This window comes from Periplaneta americana, chromosome 4 (genome assembly GCF_040183065.1).
Source record: "Periplaneta americana isolate PAMFEO1 chromosome 4, P.americana_PAMFEO1_priV1, whole genome shotgun sequence".
In the NCBI taxonomy this organism is placed as follows: Eukaryota; Metazoa; Arthropoda; class Insecta; order Blattodea; family Blattidae; genus Periplaneta; species Periplaneta americana.
This window is the reverse complement of record NC_091120.1, coordinates 141,554,462-141,576,514: the sequence shown is the minus strand read 5'-3', so window position 1 is coordinate 141,576,514 and position 22,053 is coordinate 141,554,462. Positions and strand designations below refer to the sequence as shown.

At 36.3% G+C, this 22,053-nt stretch overlaps 1 non-coding gene across 1 annotated transcript; it reads left to right on the top strand.

The window, feature by feature from the left end:
• Window positions 1-19,451: 19,451 nt before the first annotated feature.
• Window positions 19,452-19,524, top strand: TRNAT-CGU (transfer RNA threonine (anticodon CGU)). The gene has a single exon. It is a non-coding gene; the product is annotated as a tRNA-Thr (tRNA).
• The last annotated feature ends 2,529 nt before the right edge of the window (window positions 19,525-22,053 follow it).

Here is a 22,053-nt window from a genome sequence, read left to right as displayed (position 1 = left end):
AAAAACCTGGTGTGTGGACCTTTAATTTTGCCCCACAGCTATAAATCAATGAAGCAACCCCCGATCATACCATCGAATATGGTACGTACAGTCCTAGTTAAAAAAAATTAATACAAACTTAAAAATTAATTTTGAAATTCACAATAACAATTTTCGAAAGAAGTGAGTCTTTTCACCTTTCAGGTACAAAACATGGTAAATAGGCGAACTTAGGCTCTATCGTCAAAATAGACATTTTTAAGTTCTATAAAAGTACCAATTCTATGAATATGTTTCTATGAAATGTGTACTTGCAAGTTTTATATACGGTACTTATTATTTAAGGATTAGAATAGGTTTTTAACTAAAATCCGAAGTCTAGTTATTACAACAAAGAGTAACAATCTGTAAAACTACAATTCTTGTAAAAATGTTTCAGTGTCTCTGTAGTGGTTAGGTCCATTGCTGCTATCATACCATTGTTACTGCTGTAGTTCACGAGGCGTAATTCGTTGCTGGGCCGGAGGTGAAATGATAAATGAGGAAACTTCTCCACTAATACTGGAAGCTGGACGTGAATGTAGTTGTCCATTTTCTTCTTCCTGCTCCTCGACTAGTTTATTAACCAGCTGCACAATTTTTGCCTTCATAACTCTCTTTCTTTTGCCGTTTAGAGAGTCAATATCTGGTAATAGCCCTCGAAAAAAAGTAGCATTGGATTTTCAGAATTATCATTCTTATTTATCTTGACTCTGATATATTCTGATACAGGACCCGCAAGAATCTGGGATGCTGAAGGGGGTTTTCTTTTGTTGACTGACAATGAGGCCCGACTGATATATGAAGTAAATGATTGGGTATCTTGAACATTTTCTACGTCGAGTTCGTCCTGTTTTTCGTCAAAAGTTTCTTGGCCAATAATACACTCTCTATTTTCAGAGTCCATGTTGCCAGTAGTGTCCTATGTATACACATGTAGTCTTTTAGGAAAGACATAGCATCAGCAAAATACCATTTCTTCTTTTTCGATGCTGGAGCACCACTGGGAGAACTTTTGATGGATCTGAGGTATCTGCCGTATGAGTTCCGAAGGTTCTTCCATTTCACTTGACATTCTTTAACTGAAAGTAAAGGAAATAATACCATAGTCCGTGGCTGCTGTAGCCTGTTGTTTATTATTATTATTGTTATTATTATTATTATTATTATTATTATTATTATTATTATTATTATTATTTGTATTATAGTTCCACTGCTTCATTTATTAACCTTCCCCTTAATCTATTTATTTTTTCAGATTCCTTGCAACTGGTGAACGTTTCAAGTCTCTCTCCATGTACATGAGAGTTGGACACTCTACGTTCGGGGAAATAGTAATAGAAACGTGTCAGTCAATTTGGAAAATTCTGCAGCCTTTACACATGCCAGTGCCTACACAAGAAAAATGGATTGAGGTTGCAAGCCGTTTCGAGTCGATATGGAACTTCCCCAACTGCTGTGGGGCAATTGATTCAAATCACATCAGAATTGAAAGTCCTAAGCATTCTGGTTCTCTGTATAGAAATTACAAGGGCTTTAATTCAATAGTTCTTCAAGCAGTGGCAGATGCAGACTCGAGGTTTTTAGCTGTTGATGTTGGAGATCTGGGGCGAAACAGTGACGGTGGAGTGTTCAGTAATTCAGATTTCGGAAAACAATTTTTCAACAATACTTTGAATCTTCCACCACCTCGTACAATTGACGGAAAGGAATTTCCATTCGTGTTTGTTGCTGATGAAGCGTATCCTCTCACTACACAACTCATGATACCGTTTTCTCGCAATGCACTAACTAATGACCGGAGAATTTACAATTATAGACACTCACGAGCTAGAAGAATCGTTGAATGTGCATTTGGAATATTGACAAAAAAATTTAGAGTGTTCGAAAGTGCAATCCTTGTTTCTCCTGAAAAGGCCACAATTATCACGCTGGCTTGCTGTGTTTTGCACAATATGATAAGAGACAAAGAAGGTCATTTGGTCGACATACACAGATTCCTACTCCAGCCCAATGGTGTTACTATATGTGATCCAAGTAACGCACAGGAGATGGAAGAGGAGAGAAATCAACAAAGGGGAAGCACCAACGGGTATAGAGTGCGGAATATGTACGCAACTTAATTTTTGTCTGAGAGAGGGACTGTTCCTTGGCAGAACCGTATGACCCTAATGGATGAAAGTTAAGCATTAGAAAATTGTTAGGGTGACAGTTAAAGCTCCCATTAATTTCAAAAAGCTGCTTCAATTAATTAAATTATTGGGACATGACATGATCAAATTATACAAAAATACAATTTAAATTACGTTTCATTTCTTCAGTTTCACTTTTATGTAAAATTCATGTAATTTACTCGTATGTTTATATGTACTTAAGTGTTATTAGTGTTAAACATTTCGCCATTTACTATTAAAATTTGTGTTAAATATGCTTGTTATTTACCATTGTAATTATACTATTAATTTAGGCTATTTAATATGTTGCTTCATTATGTTCCATAAAATTCCAGTTCTAATGCATTTGGTTATTATTTCCTAAGGACGCATAATACATATAGGTTCGTTCCAATAACAGTCAGGAACCGTCCGTAACCATCGTGAGCATGCGCAGTACAGAAAAAGCGTTCCAACACAATCCGAACCAGTCCTGAACCGGAAACATGTACCTACTGCAGTCGGGCCTTCCAACAGACTTTTGACACGGGTTCGGAACGGTCAGAAATAATCCGCGGATTGAGGCATGTACGGAAGAGTACGCGAGACGCGCATGCGCATAAGCTCACCAACCAGTGGCGGTTCCTCGGGGGAGGGAAGGGAGGAACGTCCTCCTCACATTTTCTTCTTTTGAAAATAAATACCAAGTAAAATATGTGCCTTGAAATTCGAGGAAGATTCGATATTTTTTAATTTCACAGCTATAAGAAAAACTCGGTTGATCGAGTTTTAAACGACGCGCGCTCATGTGCTGTAGAAAACTGTGAGAAAAATGCGAGATTGTCTGTGTGGAGGAAAGGCACTCCATTCCTCCTCTATTGCAGTTAACACACACAGACAACAGCGCACTAGCGGCCAGAGAAAGAAGCAGAGTTTTAAAGCAAGTAAATGAACGGAGAGGGAGGAGATCCTCCTCTGAATCAGCGCATGGGCGGTAAATAGAAACCGACTGGCCGTGCAGCAAGCTCGCTACTGCTGCCATCTAACGATGCTGCATTCAACCAGACTATAACACATCTAGGAGGAGACACAACAAAAACAGTTTTAACGCAACGCTATGAAAGACACCATATAAACTTTTTTTTTAAATTATAAATCGAAAATATTATTCATTGCACTTAATATAGGCTACTATTCATGATTTGAAACTTTCGTGGATATTTGAAAGTTAAAGTCAGGTTTATGTAAGACAAAGAGGAAGTAGTTCTACGTAGTTGACCCCTGAAATTCACTTCTAATCATTGTTTACTAGACAGGGCAACAGCCAAGTTGTCAGTTTTGTACAAATATATTTGAAACTGAAAGTAGGTACTCCAAACTACATTATTTTTAACATAAAAAATTAATCGGCCACCGGGAGCTTTGAACAGTAATGATAGTATGACTTTACAAGAACTGACATTCTTCAAAAGCATGTGATACTGAACTTGTAAAATGTACATGTGGCAACACAGACCACGTGGGTGGGTGCGGTGTTCTCGCTTTCCTCAGATCATTTCCCATTTCCGTAAAACGGTTCCGGTTACGAGTTAGTAGCTAGTCTCTTCCAGCACGTGTGATGCTGTAGTGTGCTCGAAAAATGCTGCGAGGTTGTGAATTTCCTTGTAATTTTTAATTTGCGCAATTATTCAACAATGAATTAATGGAAGTGAAAACATTATATATTTTGGACAATTTAGGAAACCCAGTTTACAAGAACAGATTATTGCTATACAGAAGTGAAGACCAACCCCAACACTACCTGGTCTTACATGTATGCATGTAGGCTAATTTGTAGCATGTTTCATTCAAGAAGGTGTCATTTCATGCTGTTAACTTCTTTCCTCCTCTTAAGAAATATGCAGGAGCCGCCACTGTCACCAACGTCTGCTGGATACTGAAGAAAAATATGATCGACTGTTCACATCAGTGAGGTTAAGATGAAAAGTGACAGTACAGACAAATAATAGAACTAGAGATTTAATTTAAATTTTCGCCAAAAAGAAAGGGAATGGAAATTATTTGGGTATTGAAATAGTTAATTACAATTTCAACATGCAGCTTTGATTAAAAGTATAATGAATAACGTACATACATTAATAATTTAAAAAAAAAAAAACTATTTTTAGATGAGAGTCCCCCAGTACACGACATTGAATTAGCGGAATTCTTGCCTTCCATATTTTTTGTCATCTTTTTATAGAAAATGATCGAAATTCTATTTTCTGCAATTAGAATTAGCTTGAAACGAGCATCCCGTTCTTAGCAAATATGATCAGAGTTATAGCATCTCTGGATTTAGTACATAACGATCCGCGAAAGAATTCCAACAGCGTCCAGTCCAGTTTCAATCCCATAGCAGCTGCTCAACTAGCGCATGCGCATAAGATGGTACAGGGACCGTATATGCACAGATCCATGAACCGCTTGTTGGAACGAACCTAATGTTTTAGGTTACATGTTACAAATGCTTACATAAACGTCATTTTATATGTTTATGATTACTTCACGAGTCACCATAATGAATTGTACTAAAATTCAATAAAGAATGACAGTATATAGCAGAGCAGTAGAGCTAAGTACAAATTATTATTAGGCCTATTAATTATTACTCGCCTGATGCTTTCATTTCACTTGCAATTTCCTCCCACATTTTACAAACCATATTATTGTCATGATATTGTTTTAAGGTTGGATTATACAGAACGGGCCTTTCCTGTACTAGACAAACAAATGTATCTGCATCGAGCTCCATGATGAATGACTAAGTTACTACGCAACAATAGTCAGTGTTGTCAACTCGATTCTTAAAAATCCGCTGTAAAGCCATGCAGAAACCGCTAAATTGCTATATTATCAATATAAAATTAGGCTCTACTGCAATATTTGTCCCGCTATGCTGTAACATCTGAAGGAGTGCCAACATATTTCTAGCACTTTTTGCCAACCTTAACTCATCTGCCTCCACTGTAACGAAAACTGTTAGGCCTACTTATGCCAATCTTCCTCTCGATAAAAACCTAATGCAGGGCGAGCAGAGAGTACAAGACGCGCAAAGAGTGTAAAATACTGCTGTATCATTACAAAGATTGTATTTGTAGTAGGAACGGTTAGTCTATGGAACCGCCAACATAGGAACCAATTAAGGCCGAATTCGAGCCCCGAAAATATATAATTCATCATTATAGGTATTAAAAATTACAGGAAAAGTCCAAAAACATGTAACGCAATGCTCCACTTCCGCGAAATTACAGTCTGTAGTTTGGATTCAGTGACGGTATTATATCCTGGGTTTGAGCTTCGAAAACTTATAATTCTTTATTAGAGACATAAAAAATTGCAGGAAAAATCTAAAAACTTGTATAGACAATGCACATCTTCCGCCAAATTACAGTCTCTTGTTTGGACAAAGTGAGGCAATATTTCCTGAGTTCGAATACCGAAAGTGTAGGCTATAATTGTTTATTAGAGGCATAAAAATTTCCAGGAAAAATCTAAAAACTTGTATACACACTGCTCGACCTCCGCCAAATTACAGTCTGTAGTTTGGACCCAGTGACGGCATTATTTCCTGGGTTTGAGCCCCGAAAACTTATAATTTTTTATTAAAGGAATAAAACATTTCAGGAAAAACTAAAAACTTGTATACACAATGCAAATCTTCCGCCACATTACAGTCTGTAGTTTTAACCCAATGACGGAATTACTTCCTGAGTTCGAGTCCTGAAAATGTATACCGGTAATTGCTTATTGTAGGAATAAAGAATTGCAGGAAAAATCTAAACTTGTATGCATAATGAACCCCCTCCGTTTGATATCGGACTGTAGTTTGAAACTAGTGAGCGTGTTATCTCCTTAGTTCGAGCTTCTTAAAATTAAAATTCATTAATGTGGGTATGAAGGATTTGCTGGAAAATCTAAATCTAAAGAAAACCTTACATATTGAACCCCTTCCGTTAAATTTCAGTCGTCACTGTCTTCTCAGTCATTGTTTTATTCTCACTCTTCTCTTTCCTTCATGAACTGAACTTTGAGACGAGACAGAGTGGACAGAGGGAAGGCAGAGGGCAGAGTAAGCACAAAAATGGCAGAGTGAACTGAGTGTACAGAGAGTGGACTGAGAGTACAGAAAGTGGACTGTGAGTAGGCCTACAGAGAGTGGAATGAAAGGACAGGCAGTGGACTGAGAGAACAGAGAGTGTACTGAGAGCACAGAGTGTGGACTCAGAGGACAGAGAGTGGACTGAGAGGACAGAGAATGGACTGAGAAGGCAGAGAGTGGACTGATAGGACATAGAGTGGACTGATAGGACATAGAGTGAACAGAGAGTGACCTGAGAGAACAGGGAAGGGACAGAGAGTAGACTGAGGTGACAGAGAGTGGACTGAGAGAACAGAGTGGGGTGAAAAACTGAGAGTGGATTGAGTGTACAGAGAGTGAACTGAGAGTTAACTGAGAGGGCAGAGAATGGACAGAGGATAGAGAGAAGACTGAGAGTTAACTAGGGAAACTGCGAGTCAGAATTCTTTCTTCTGAGTCCTCTCTGTGCTCACTCACTGTAATTTCAGTATCGGTACTCTCTCTTTGATATCGGTCCACTCTGTTTCCTTTCCCTTTTCTACTACCTCAGTCCTCTCTCTCTCTCTCTCTCTCTCTCTTTCTCTCTCTCCTCTCGGTCCAATCTGCGTCTTCTCAGTTCACTCTTTTTCTCTTCAGCCCACTCTATCCTCTCAGTTTTCTTTGTATCATTTTCCGTCCTTTCAATCCACACAATGTACTCTCAATTCACTCTCTGTAATCTCTGCCCCTTCTCTGTCCTCTCAGTCCACTCTCTCTTCTCTCAATATACTCAACATTCTCTGTGTCCACTCTCTTTTCTCTCAGTTCACTCTCTGTTCTCTTAGCTCATTCCCACTCCTCTTGTTCATTCCCTATCCTCTCAGTCCACTCCCTATCCTCTCAGGCTACACACTGTTGTCTGAGCCCTCTCCCTGTCGTCTCCGTCCACTCTGTCCCTTCATTCCATTCTCTGCCCCTCAGTCTACTCTCTGTACTTTCAATTCACTCTCTGTAATCTCTGTCCACTTTCTGTCCTCTCAGTCCACTTCCTTTCCTCTCAGTCTACTCTCTGTCCCCTCCGTCTACTCTCTGTCCTCTCAGTTGTCTCTGTTCCCTCTTTTCTCTTAGCTTACTCCCTATCCCACAGTGCTCTATCTATCCTCCCAGGCTCCTCTCTGTCCTCTCAGTCCACTGTCATTCCTCTCAGTCCACTATCTTCTCTCAGTTCACTCTCTGTACTCTCAGATCATTCTCTGTCCTCTCAGTCCACTCTCTGTACTCTAATTCCAGTCTCTGTTCTCTCAGTCCTTGCAAAAGTTTCTACAGCTATAGGACATTTGTCACAGCGTTATATCAACATGCCAACAACACCTAAAGGAACGGCAAGGGTTAAGCACGGATTTTATACGATTTGGCGTTTTCCTAACTATATAAGTGCAATTGACTGAACACATGTGAAAATACAATCACCAGGTGGAGGAGATTCAGAAATCATCAGAAATCGAAAGGAATTTTTTTTTCAATTAATGTGCAAACTGTGTCTGATTCTTCCTTGTTGATTCGAGACATTGTGGCTAGGTGGCCAGGCTCATCTCATGACTCACATATTTTTAATTCTTCAATAATTAAGAGGCGATTTGAAGATGGAGAATTTGGTGCAGCCATTCTAGTTGGAGACAGTGGATATGCTGTACAAAATTATCTTATTACACCACTGACAATTACACACACGCCAGAGGAACAACTTTTTCAGGAGGCCATCATAAAGACTAGAAGTCCAGTAGAGAGGAGCTATGGGGTATAGAAAAGAAGATTTCCTGTTTTAGCTACTGGAATCAGACTAAAATTGGACAGAATTCAAAGTGTAATTGCGGCAACAGCTATTTTGCACAATATAGCTTGCAATGAGAATGAAAATATATCTCCTGTTACTGATGACCAGTTGGATGCAATTAACGCTGTGCATAACTTCCCTCAAGCAGCTAACAATCACCCAAATGTAGCAGAAAATAATGTCAGGCGAAACCACCTTATCCATCAGTACTTCCATGATTTGTTGGTGAACCAGTGAAGGAAGAGATTAAATTAACATAAAATGAGTTTTATTCACTGCAGTACATGTAACATTGTTTATTATTCATGTTAAACTTGGATATTTTCAAAAGTATATATTATAACTTTACTTCACTGATAATTAAGCAGTACCAGTAACTTACACCATAATTATTAAGCCTAAAATTGTTATTTTTTTAAACCTGACTTATTATCTTGTGTGGTGTAGCTTTAGATGCAACACAACCTCCATAATATAGAATCTAATGATGACCTGACTTAACTGTAACTGTGTTATATAAAATATTACTAAGTTACTGATACACAAACATTTTAACACATTATAGTGTAGTCACAATTTATGTAAAAATTCCACTTTATTTTAATTACGCAGTGATGTTACAAGTTGAAATATATATGGATTTGTATCAAAATTATATCAATGTCGGATTTCAATGACATAATGTAACTAATTACTTGAAATATGCAGTGTATTTATTTTCTAACATATAAGAAATTAGCTGGAGGGAATATACTGTATATTTCATATTATGTTCATGTCTATTAAAATATTTAGAAATGAAACTAACAATTGATTTATGAACATTTTGATGTCATGTTATAATTAGGCCTAGGCCTACTGTTTTTTTCTTATGTGTTATTACTAGGCCTATATTATAAATAAGCCATATATAAATTATGTAACATTGTTTATTATTCATGTTAAACTTGGATATTTTCAAAAGTATATATTATAACTTTACTTCACTGGTAATTAAGCAATTATGCAATAAAGTTGGTTTTGAATTGGAATTAAGTCAAATTACCTACTGATTAACTTGTTATCCAATTACTTAAGAAGCTACATAAATTTAAATATCTTCTGTTTTAAGTAGCATGATAACCTGATGTGATATGTTGATTATGGTATTATTAATACAGTGAATAATATAAACCGAATGACTTTATGAAAATATCAAAATGACATCATAACATATTAGGACCACTAAAAACCACTACAAAACTGAAGTTATGAATACTGCCTTTAAATATATAAGTTACCGGTACCTAAAGTTATTTAATACGTTAGATAAAATTTTTTAATTTAAATAAAAAAGAACATATAGACTTGAACAAAATAAACACCATAACTACATCAAAATCTTGTGATTTCAGTTAGCAGTTTGTTTTAAGGTCCAATTCTCTATTCCTAACATCAAGTTCAAGAATTCTTCTTTTCATCTCAAGATCAAACTCCTTATTTTTTATATAAAGTTCCGTGAGTTTCATCTTCACTGTATGTTCTTCTTTCATAATATTGTATATGTTACCGGTACTTTAAATTCATGCTCCATCCTTTGGAATTAAATTTGATCCTCTATTGCTTGTTTTTGTAACTGCAGAACTTGTTTTTCTTGCCATAATGCCATAAGTTTATTTCCTGCCAATGAACTGTCTTGTGATGGCCTTTTCTTCTTTACTAGGAGTGGAGTGGAAGTAGGTTTCCTTAGGTCCCTAATACTGAATTGACTGCTACATGGAATGGCTTCTACTTCATTAATTTTTATATTATCCTGAAATACTATTATATTGGTATATCTTCAGTTACCTGATCAGTGGGATTTTAATCGTCACCTGCGACAACTGCTTGGGATTCAGAAGCTACAGACTTGTATAGATTCACAGATGAAAGGGAATTACATTGGAATTTTGAATTGATTGGATTTCAGGAGGAAATTGTGCTTTTCCAATGTTTGCAGATGGGTGCTCCACAGATGCGAGTAGTAATGACTGGCCAGTACAATCTGAGTCACATACAGATGGTGGCCCCTCAAGTTGTATTATGCCAATAATATATTTTATTTTAATATAAGTTATTATTAAGTTCGGTTGATTTGGGTCTCCACCTGCACCTAGGTGTATTTTTTATCTTCGGAAAATCTACTTTTACAGGTCTTTTTGAGGTTTTCATACTTCCCCTTTAATATCTTCCAATCTCTTACCGTACTACAGTTCCACTAATTTCATTGAAACTTTCTGCTAGCTCTTGCCAAGCTTTTTCTGTCTTTTAAAGTTGTAGTATCGGTTTTCTTACATTCTAATATATCTTTCTTTGTACTAACTAAATAGAGCAGTAAATCAATTTCTACTGGACTGAAATTCTTACTTTTTTTCCTCTGAATTCTACATTTCTGAACACAGGACCTTACAGTGTACATTAATCAGCCTATGATAATCTGATCAAAATTCATAATGGACGATAAACCAATCATACAGTGCAACCAACCGTTTACTGAAATAAAAATAATACAAGAGGATGAAACCTATTATGAATATTTAGGCCCTGGGTTTAGGTCACTGGAAAACTGGACAGAGCAAATGTTGGCACCCTAACCTCTTTCTTTAACTTCATCCATTCTATTACCAAACAAAAATGTAAAACAATAATTGTGCCAATTCACCAAACAAAAGGCTGTTTTTATTACATTATTTATAAATATTCATTTTTATTGAGCATGTATTTAACAATATTTCAACATCCTAACTTAAAATACTTTTTCTTGCTCCCTTGCGCTGGGCATTTGCCTATTCTAGCCAATTATAAACTAGGGCTTGTGAATATTACATAAATAGATTAGGTCACATAGCTACTACAATGTTAAAAATAAAAGCAATTTCCCTTAGAATTATCAAGATCCTGGGTACATCAGGTAGGCCTAATTTAGTGGGTTATCGAACACGTTAAAAAGCTGGAAATTGTCTTCTTGAAATTAATTAAGATCGTGATTTTCGGAGGGAAAGGAATAAACTAACGGAAATTAATTTTTATATTAAAATGGATCCACATATGCCATCAGATAATACACATTAACACAAGACACAAGTTATTGTACGATCTTGCCTATCAGAGAAAAGTGGAATCGAGAATGCTTTCCAATAAATTCAAGAAAAGTACTGATTAAATGACAGACAACACTTCACATGGATATAAATGATTTATTTGTGAAACTAGTAGACGCATTCCTTCTTTATTTGCGTTGATTTGATTATAGCATTAATTCTTTTTAAACAGCTGACATCCTGATCTGTGGCTGACATGTTGACGCGCCATCAGTAATCAAGTTATTGTTCAGTGTAGCCAACACATGAGAAGCCATGAGCATCTAGTGCCAACATTAGTTTAAACGGGTGGGCTGCCAGATATTATGGAGAAAATGTAAGCATGTTTAAACTGAATAGTAAAGTTGAACGGGTTTTAATTTATCCCAAGTTTAACTAATTTTGGAGAAAACGGCCCTAAACGATGCAATATACTGTAACTGCCGCCATTTGTTATGTTGAGTCTCAGCTATTGTGAAATGTACATGCTAAAACGGTTTAAGTACATGTTACGTTAGTGCACTAGCTTTATCTATGGTGTGGTAGCACCTTTACTTGTCTGTGTCCTGCGCATGCGCAGTGTCCCATCATTGGACTTAGAAAAATTTCTTGCGAGACACTAAGTGCAGTTTCTCCTAAAATTATATTATTTTGCCGCTGAGAGTGTTAAAAATACCCGTTAAATCCCTATATCAGCAATAGAAATTTCATAAATTTTACCCGCTAAACTAACGCCGAAAAACGCTAGATCTAGCGGGAAAACCGCTGACAATAGTGTCTGTAGACAAGGAAGCTTGCTATCGCGGCCGTGGCTATTAATGAATGCGCAGTACGCTTCAGCCATCAGACAAGTCTCCTCGCGACGAACTTCAAGCCGTCATTCGATATTGTCTCTTCGTGTCTCCTCGTGTCTACCCGCGACCGTTGCGCTGCGTCTGATTCTGTGTGCACCACATCATAAGAAAACAATGGGAGACAAGTACCACGAGACAAAATGTCGCGCCGCGTCTGATTCTGTGTGCACCCGGCCTAATCCCACTCCGCCCGGCTCGGCTTGTCTGTACCAACAAAAGAACCTACCTGCAAGCCCCCGCACCGATGGCAAGAATACCTCAGGTCCCAGCGCTAAACTCGTCGGAGGAAGACAGTATCTACAAGCAACAGGTCATTTCTGTAGGTACTAGGCAGTGTTCAGTTGCAAGAAATGCACTTCTACAAACTATCAATGTGGAGACATTCCTTCAATTAAACCAAGTACATTTGCTAGTAGAATTTATGTACATTAATACAGTGTGATTCCCTCTCTAGAGGCGCCAGACTTGTGTCTTTGCATTTCAGATTAAATTTGGCGTGAACCGTGTACCTTCAAAGTGTTGCACACAGAAATTGGTAAGAAAGTTAGAGATTACGGGAACTTCTTCACAGGTCTGAAACTGTTTGCCATTATTTATAAACGAAGAACACGCGCTCTTAGATGTTGTACATTGTTAAAGAAGCTCTTAAATTTTGTATAACTTTTCTAATCTCGTATTTATGCAAAATAAATTTCTCGTCCGTAATTGCCATTTAGACTAAACAAAAGCGAAAAATCGCCTTGAGCTTGAAAAATATGAACTGTTCAGAGCAAAAGTGGTGTAAGTCAAGGATGGATAATAAGGTTTAAAGTAAAAATTCTGTAAAATACAGCGCAAAGTAGCAATTAATATGTCCTTCGTGCTATCCACTGACTACTAATAATTTAAATAAATTGAATATTAATTGCTACTTTGCGCTGTATTTTACAGAATGTTTATTTTAACACTCATTACCCATTCTTGACTTACACGGCTCATATATTACTGTGTAGGCTAAGTTATATATCGAATGCTTAGTCCAGATTTGAGAGGATACTTTCTTAAAAAAAAAAAAAAAAAAAAAAAAAAAAAGACAGACACATTTATAATACTAATTATTTTTACTTTAGGCTACATTTAGAAATATTTTCTTTTATTTTTAAGTTCAGCGTTGTTTTTATTTATGTTTCTAAATGCAAAATAAATGTAGACCAATGTTGATAAGGATTCTTTGTTTTATTTTGTAAATCATCTCGCGATCCACCTCAGCTATTTATATCGGTAATGGTGAAGTGCCACAAAATTGCAGTTGGGTCAGTATGAGATATGTTTTTTTTAGTAGGTTATTTTACGACGCTTTACCAACATCTTTGGTTATTTAGCGTCTGAATGAGATGGTGATAATGCCGGTGAAATGAGTCCGGGGTCCAGCACCGAAAGTTACCCAGCATTTGCTCATATTGGGTTGAGGGAAAACCCCGGAAAAAACCTCAACCAGGTAACTTGCCCCGACCGCGAATCGAACCCGGGCCACCTGGTTTCACGGCCAGACGCGGTGACCGTTAAGTTACTCCACAGGTGTGGACAGTATGAGATAGCCTATGTGAATTGCCACAAGCTATATTTGAATTGCCGCAGAGCCAAAGCTGATACATTTGTGGTACACGAAAAAATCACTAACTCACTTTCTACGTTGTTTTCAAGAATAAAATATTCGCCTCTATTTGTCTTTATGGGTACTAATTCCAGCACTTCTTGGATTTCTTGTCTTGTTTTAGACAATGCGGGATGTACAGCTGATCTGGCAAAATGTATATTTCGCCTAATAAGTTCAAGATCCGCTGTTTGCAACTCATGTTCATTGTCATGATTTGCCAATTTAACACGAATGATTTTTTAAGGTTTTCAGATAAGTTTTCTATTGCTTTTCTTTTGCAAGTATTGCTTATTTCTTGTCGATTTAATTTTACCTCGGCTATGCTCGTATGATTAAATTATGAGTAAAGTCAAACTTATCCACGTCACATATTTCTTCAGTTAACCCTGTTGTGTAAACCTTCGCTCTGCAGCTTCTTTGGACACATGTACTGTAAGTTATGTTTGTTACTTTTAGATATATAACAAACATAAAATTTAAAATTGTTGAACACTAAAAGTTGTTTACTTTTTCACTGTAAGTCAAATGCACTGCCATCACTAAGCAGGGTAGAACAAACACTGATATGAAACCTAAGCAACTTGATCGACACAGGTAGCCTACCAACCACAAAATTTGGCAATTAACATACAGTATCTATCATTCTTATTCGTACAAGTGAAAATATGTAACAAGTTTAGTGATAAAGGACACATGAAATGAAAGTATTATATTTCTCTTTGAAAATTCTGTTCAGGAGTATTATGAATACAAATAACTTAAAACAAAAAATAAACTCCATGATATATCATAAACATTTAAATAAATAAAACTTAACAAAAGAAAAAAAAGAATTTCTTCACCTGTCATTTGTATTCGTACACTATTAGTAACAACTAAAACAATTATATAACTATACATAAATAACAAACAATTACGTGCTTGTATCTGGTTGCATATCCTCTGACTTTGGTCACTGTCTGGCATCATCTCTGCATGGAATTTGCCAACGTTTTACATTGTTGGGGAGTGAACATTCGCCATTCCGTCAGCACAATAGTTTTGAGATGTTCTTAGGACGAAATTGTATTTTTATATACAATTCCCTTAAGTCTGGATCATAAATGCAAGATGAGGAGGAGTATGGAGGTGCCTCGGTACGTACTTTATCAACCAATGTTTGTTCATTGTTTGTTTGTTTCCTGTCATTGTCTTGTTGAAAAATGTAGACAGACGGAAAACTAATGTTTATTGCACTTTACTTGACATTATTTTTTAAGATGTTATTATAGATCATTTTGTTCATAATTCTATCAGTGAAGTCAATTGTACCCATGTCTTTCGAGGACATATAGCACCAAATCATTATCCATGTTTCACAGTGGAAAGAGTGTTATCCACTTCGTCGCCCTCATTCTTCTTTCTCCACATTCTATGGGCACCATCGGATCTGAATAGATTAATCTTGGTCTCATCCGACCAAATAACACTGTTCCAAAATTCTTGTTCCTTATTTACACCAGCTTTAGCAAATTTAAATCTTAAAACTCGATTTTTCCTACTTACAAAGGGCCTCTTTCTTCTCCTTCTACCATGAAATCCATATTTATATAGGGCACGCCGCACCGTTGATTCACTAACAGTCTTCCTGGTGATTTTTCTCATGTGAGGACGTAGTTTCGGCACACTTAACCGTGGATTTGATTTTATCTGTCATATGATAAAACGTCCTTCCCTCTCATTAAGAATTTTTTCTTTCGGTTTCCTCTTCTGATTTGCAGTAGATCAACAGTATTTGAAAGTATTAACCATGTATTATATCGCGGAGTGGCTTTTATTTACTATATTCCTATTTAAGAGCCAGTCATAACTTTCGTCCCCTTTAGTTCGGCTCTGAGCTCCTTCGATTTGCCCATTTTGAACAGAAGTGACTGCTGAAGCAAAACAAACTCTACAGCACGGAGTAATGCACTGTTTATGTTGCACTCGCTGTCACCATTAAGGCACGGACTCCCGAATATGTCAACATTACTCAAGTGTACGAATATAAATGACATACAATTTTACTTTCAAATTAATGTATTCATTAATATTTCTGTTATTTACGGATTAAAATAGAAGCTAGTTTTAAATTGAAGTTCTAAGAAATGGTTTTAAAGCATAGTACACAAGTATTGCTATATAAGTATAATTATTTTGTATAAAATGTTGTATTATTCGTTTAAATTAGATATGTACTAATAAGAATGATAGACACTGTATCTTGCAGATACCAACTCTAAAATTAACCGCAAGTAATTTTGTGGCAATTAACATATCTCCATCTTATAGCTATCTTTACCTGTTCGCGTTTTGTGGCCACCCGGACCCATTTATATGACCCTCCATGGGGGGTCGCGACCCCACTTTGGAAACCACTGCCCTAGACATTCGAGCCAACAGTAGTCTACCAAGATGCAGTGTAGCGGAACAAAAAACAATCAAGGTTACTGGAAGAGTCCAAACCTATTGCGAGGGGTTACATCCTGCTAAGCTTATAGGCCTACATTGGTGAAGGTAGGCCTACATACAAAATTTCCAGACAAACTTTAAGTAAATGGCAATTCTATAGACAGACGTTTACTAGGGCCTCTAGCGAGGGAATCGCACTTTATTTGTAGAGTAATAATCAACGAAACAATAAAAATGATCTTTTATATTAGGCCTATGCTAAAACTACAAAGAAACATGATATTTTTACGAATCTGTTCAGTCAGTCAACAAGAGTTACAACGTCCACTCATATCTGCTTACTAAAACCCACAAGTATAAACGAGTTCATCAAATTACACATCTACCAATATATCTACCATTGCAAACGTCTACTTGTCCAATGTAGGCTACATTAATTTTTCAAGGCATCCAACTATTTATTGACTACTTTATTCATCCAATCATATTACCTATTACGTACTGGAATAATTTTTCTTAATCATAACATTTATGATTAAGATAGGCTATAGTGAAAGAGTGTCAACGAATCTACATTTAACAATAGACCTAATAAAAAATATAAGTGTGAAAATGAACTAAATTTATATATTTTGATAATGTTTTCACTTTCTTCACATTTTAGCCTACTGTACATTAGTAACTGGAGAACCTACAGCGAGAAAATGGAGGTGGGAAAGAGTACAAAATTGGCCTATACAATGTGTATCTGACTTGTCTTCAAATAAACTTGATGACAATCCATATTAGCGTCATGCATTAGAGGCGCTATGTTCGCTTCAAGTTTGCCCAGTCTCTACAGAACCGAAGTTGCTTTGCAGAAGCAGAGCCCATGTTCCAGCCAGTGAACTCTAAGCTCACTGGTTCCAACGCGCTCCTAAGTCGTTGACCTACCCTCCCCATTCCTAGTTTCATGCTTTAGCTGCGTAAGGATCTAGAACAAATCTTGTGAAGTTCTATACCAGGCTTGCAGAAGAGGGCGCTAATTGTTGCATACATCACAAGGCGGAATATGTCACTCATTCCTTCCTTCCACCCCCTGCGGCATTGACTTGGTAGGGAAGGGAATTTGTATTCAATCTCTGTGATATGTGACTGCGTACGGGTCACAGAGATGTCATTCAATGCCGATGGGTTTTGGAGGGGGAATCAACGCTTTCCCCATGCTTTCATCCCCTCTCGCCAGTTCTGCATCCCTATTCTATACAGTTGTAAGTAGAGATAATTTTGTTACAAAATTATGATTAGTCTAAACATTAACAGGAATTTATACAGGCCTAATCCTACAAGTACCTCACAATATTTTTTTTAATGCATGATACGATAGTATTTACTATAAGAGGTACCGATAGAAAGTAGGCTACAATTACATTCTTCCCGTAAAATTCAAATAAATGACAGTTCTTTAGCAGCAGTAGATGTAATCTATGACAATAAGGATGATGAAAATAGAATAACATGAACAGTATAATAGATATGACAGTCCATAATTCCATAAAAATAATATGGCCTAGTTTAATTTTCGTACTACACATTATTATAACTTAATTTATAATATCCAGCCTGCCTAAAATTAAATTTTCATTTTCATACTATAGAGGATTCCACGTTAAGAAAAAAGCATTGGTTTTATGGGCCATGCCTAATTGTACAAGCTATGTGATAGATAGGCGTTTCTATGACAACTGATCATTTGATGGAATAGCCTCATATGCTCAATGCTTTTTTCTTAACGTGAAATCATCTATACACATTATGTTAGCTTTGGGGAGGCCGAAACGTCGATGGGAGGATAACATAAAAATAAATTTGAGGGTGGTGAGATATGATGGTAGAGACTGGATTTATCTTGCTGAGGATAGGGACCGATGGGGGCTTATGTGAGGGCGGCAATGAAACTCGTGGTTCCTTAAAAGCCATTTGTAAATAAGTAAGTTAAGTAGCCTATAGGCCTAATATTCAACCTGCCAATAAACAACTTAAACACATCGTTTACTAAGTGGGTATAATATGTAGTTACCCTGGCCATAAGTTATATTTTATTTGTACATTTATTGATGCTGTGACATAAAATTTTGGCAGGTCATGTAACTTATTTGTTCTTTAAGGCCTGTCTACCCACCCACTCACATATATAAATTATATACTTACTTACTGGCTTTTAAGGAACCCGGAGGTTCATTGCCGCCCTCACATAAGCCCGCCATTGGTCCCTATCCTGAGCAAGATTAATCCATTGTCTATCATCATATCCCACCTCCCTCAAATCCATTTTAATATTATCTTCCCATCTACGTCTCGGCCTCCCTAAAAGTCTTTTTCCCTCCGGCCTCCCAACTAACACTCTATATGCATTTCTGCATTCGCCCACACGTGCTACGTATCCTGCCCATCTCAAACGTCTGGATTTAATGTTTCTAATTATGTCAGGTGAACAATACAATGCGTGCAGTTCTGTGTTATGTAACTTTCTCCATTCTCCTGTAACTTCATCCCTCTTAGCCCCAAATATTTTCCTAAGCACCTTATTCTCAAACACCCTTAACCTATGTCCCTCTCTCAAAGTGAGAGTCCAAGTTTCACAACCATAAAGAACAACCGGTAATATAACTGTTTTATAAATTCTAACTTTCAGATTTTTTGACAGCAGACTGGATGATAAAAGCTTCTCAGCCGAATAATAACAGGCATTTCCCATATTTATTCTGTGTTTAATTTCCTCCCGAGTGTCATTTATATTTGTTACTGTTGCTCCAAGATATTTGAACTTCTCCACCTCTTCAAAAGATAAATTTCCAATTTTTATATTTCCATTTCGTACAATATTCTCGTCACGAGACATAATCATATACTTTGTCTTTTCAATTTTCAATTTCAAAAACGTATCACGGGATTAGGGGTATCACAGATATATATAGATATATAGGGTAAAGTTGCCTATTTCCGTGATACGTTTTTAAAATTGAATGTCAGTCAAAGCTTTGCCATTCGACCATAGCGCCAGACATCTTTCTCGAAAGAGTGCATCTTTCGTCTATTTTTGAGACATTGGTGAACTTCATAGCAAGATAACCAATCCCGTTTCATTCAGCGAAAAAAAACGTATATCGGAATTAGGAGTATCACGGAATTAGGCAACTTTACCCTATATATGTAGACTTATTTTCCACATAGGCCTATATACTTTGTTAAATGATTTAAAATAAAACCCACTTAGTAACAGCTGAATCTATTTATTATTTTAAAATATTTTCTTACTAAGTTATTTCGATACGGTGCTGTGGATTGAATTCGGCATAGCTCAGTGGTCAGAGCGCTTGGTACGTAGAACCAAGGGCCCGGGTTCGATCCCCGGCGCCGGAGCGAATTTTTCTCCTAAAATATTAAGTGTCAGTATTACAGATAAATTATGTAGGGCAAATTAATATATCTATAATAAATAAATTAAGTCTTCATCACTGGCGAGAAGTTACCAAATTGGTCGTCTGACAAATTTAAGATCAAATTCCTAAAAAAATGTAGGCCGACTTTATACAAGTTGTAGCAAAATTTTCAAATATTATAGACTCCTGCCAATTATTATTTGAAAATCGAAAATTAAAAAATTGTCTTAAAAACAACCTTGGGAATTTTAACGACTACTCATCATTGCTCTAAGAGGAAACTTTTAATTAACATTTTGGTAGCAATAGATAAATTGTTGGATATTTCCCATCTCCCTTTGTAGACAGATGTGAAAGTAATGTTCTGGCGTGCTGAGGAAAAGTGCCGTATCTGAAAAAAAAAATTGTCATATTGAGTTGCATAATTTATGTTTTCCCACTAAATCGGCCACGCTATTGTCATTGGGCTATGTAAAAATGCCGTTTCTTCAATCCCTGAGTAGATAATCATATAATAAATGACAGTAGGGCCTATCTAGTGAAAAAAAAACATAAGTTAAGTTAGACATGCTAAGCAGAAATGTCTATGTGTGGTTTTGCTGTTTTGAATATTTCGCGTGCGTTTTCACTTAATATCTTATAACTTAACCATTTTTATCCATTGTTAAGCTGAGAACTTATTCGTTTGTTAAACAACTGTGCTATTCAGAATAAGAACTGGTGTTTTTTTCAGTTTCCTAGTGTAGATAGTCAATTACAATGATATTAATGCAATTGAGATTCACATGTACTGTAGACTATTATTTTGAACCAGAGTGTAGACAGTTTTCATCATCAAGTGGAACTTCCATAAAAAAAAAAAACAAGGGAAAGCATATGATTTCCAAGACTTCGTAAATGCTGATCAAAATGGTAACAAATCGCATGGAGAAGTAGTCCAGATGGATCGAGGAAAATTCTATCAATTCAATACTTTTCGTCAAAACAAAAGGTATAAAACCACCATCTTCACCGTATCTGAGATGCTGGATGAACAGTACACAGCAGAACAGGTTTGACGGCTCTTGGCCGGTCGGCTATGCACGCGGAGGTGGGGAACTCAAGGCCGCGCGAGGTCGCTGGCCGGCCAAGAGCCGTCAAACTTGTTCTGCTCTGTACTGTTCACTCAGTATATTGTACACTGCAAAGTCATCGGAGGTGACTTTACACTAAAATATAAGGCTAGTTATGAAGATTATGATCCTTACAAGATTCTAGATTTTATACAGAAGAAAATTGCCATGAAGTTTCTCAAACCTAATCAAACTGCTCGCGAATTTCCACGTGAGAAATAAGATAAAATATTGAGCGATTTGAAACAGATTGTATCTTTATGTAGAAGGCAATTTTGGGAAGAGTTGATAGTGCGGTAAACATGAAAGTGATTTTATCAACAGTAATCTTACTAGAGGTTTTGATTTATCTAGAGAAAAATCGAAACTCAAGTGAGATTCAATTGCCTATTACACTACTAGAAGAAAGTATTTAAAGATTACAAGAAATAAAGTACTCCAGTACAATAAAATATAAATTGACTTACTAAAATTCTATTTCACTGATGTTAGTTTCACCAAAACGTTTGTACGGAGCCGCTATTTTCAGTTGACTAATCTATGCGGTGAACAAATGATCGCAAGGCATGTTTTATAGTACCGTAAACAATTTGCAGTTTGAAATGTTGGCAAACAAAGAAATAAATTGTAGGGATGTGAACAAATACAGAAGAACGTAATTATATAAAGATTAGAAGTCTAATACAATAATAATATAGATAATAATTGACTTACGAAAATTCTATTTCATTAATGTTAGCTTCACCAAAGAGTTTTAACGGAGCCGCCATTTTCAGTAGACTATCTATGTGGGAACAAATGACAATCGCAAAGCATATTTTATATTACCGTAAAGAATTTGCATTTTGAAATGTTGGCAAACAAAGAAACAAATGCTAGGGTAGTGATAAAAACAAACAAAAGCTAATAAAATTGTAGCGATAAACAACCATGATTGGTTGAAACACGTCCTTTCGTACCGTTTTATTGGAAAAAAGTAGTATGACGTTGTAAAAGTGTAATACAGTAATATTTTAGATTAGAAGAAGTGGTTGATTGTTGATTTAGTAGGGGTTTCTTATTGTTTAAGACTTAAGAAATTGTAATGGAAAGAAATTTTGTATCATTAATTATTGTTAGTAGAGTTATGACCAGCAGAAGGAAGGACTAACTTGAAAATGGTTAATATTTTCATTAAATAATAATTTGTATGTGTGCTCATTATTTAAATTAATTACACTAGATTTAAAATATTAATAAGTTAATGCAAAATAAAGTCTACTACAGTAATTAATATGCATGAGTCATGTGTTAACACAATATGGCATTTTATATATTAACACTAGGAAGACCAGGCTTGGCGAACACCCTAATACGACCGCCGGAACAAAAATGTTCCGTCCGTAATGAGATGTGCT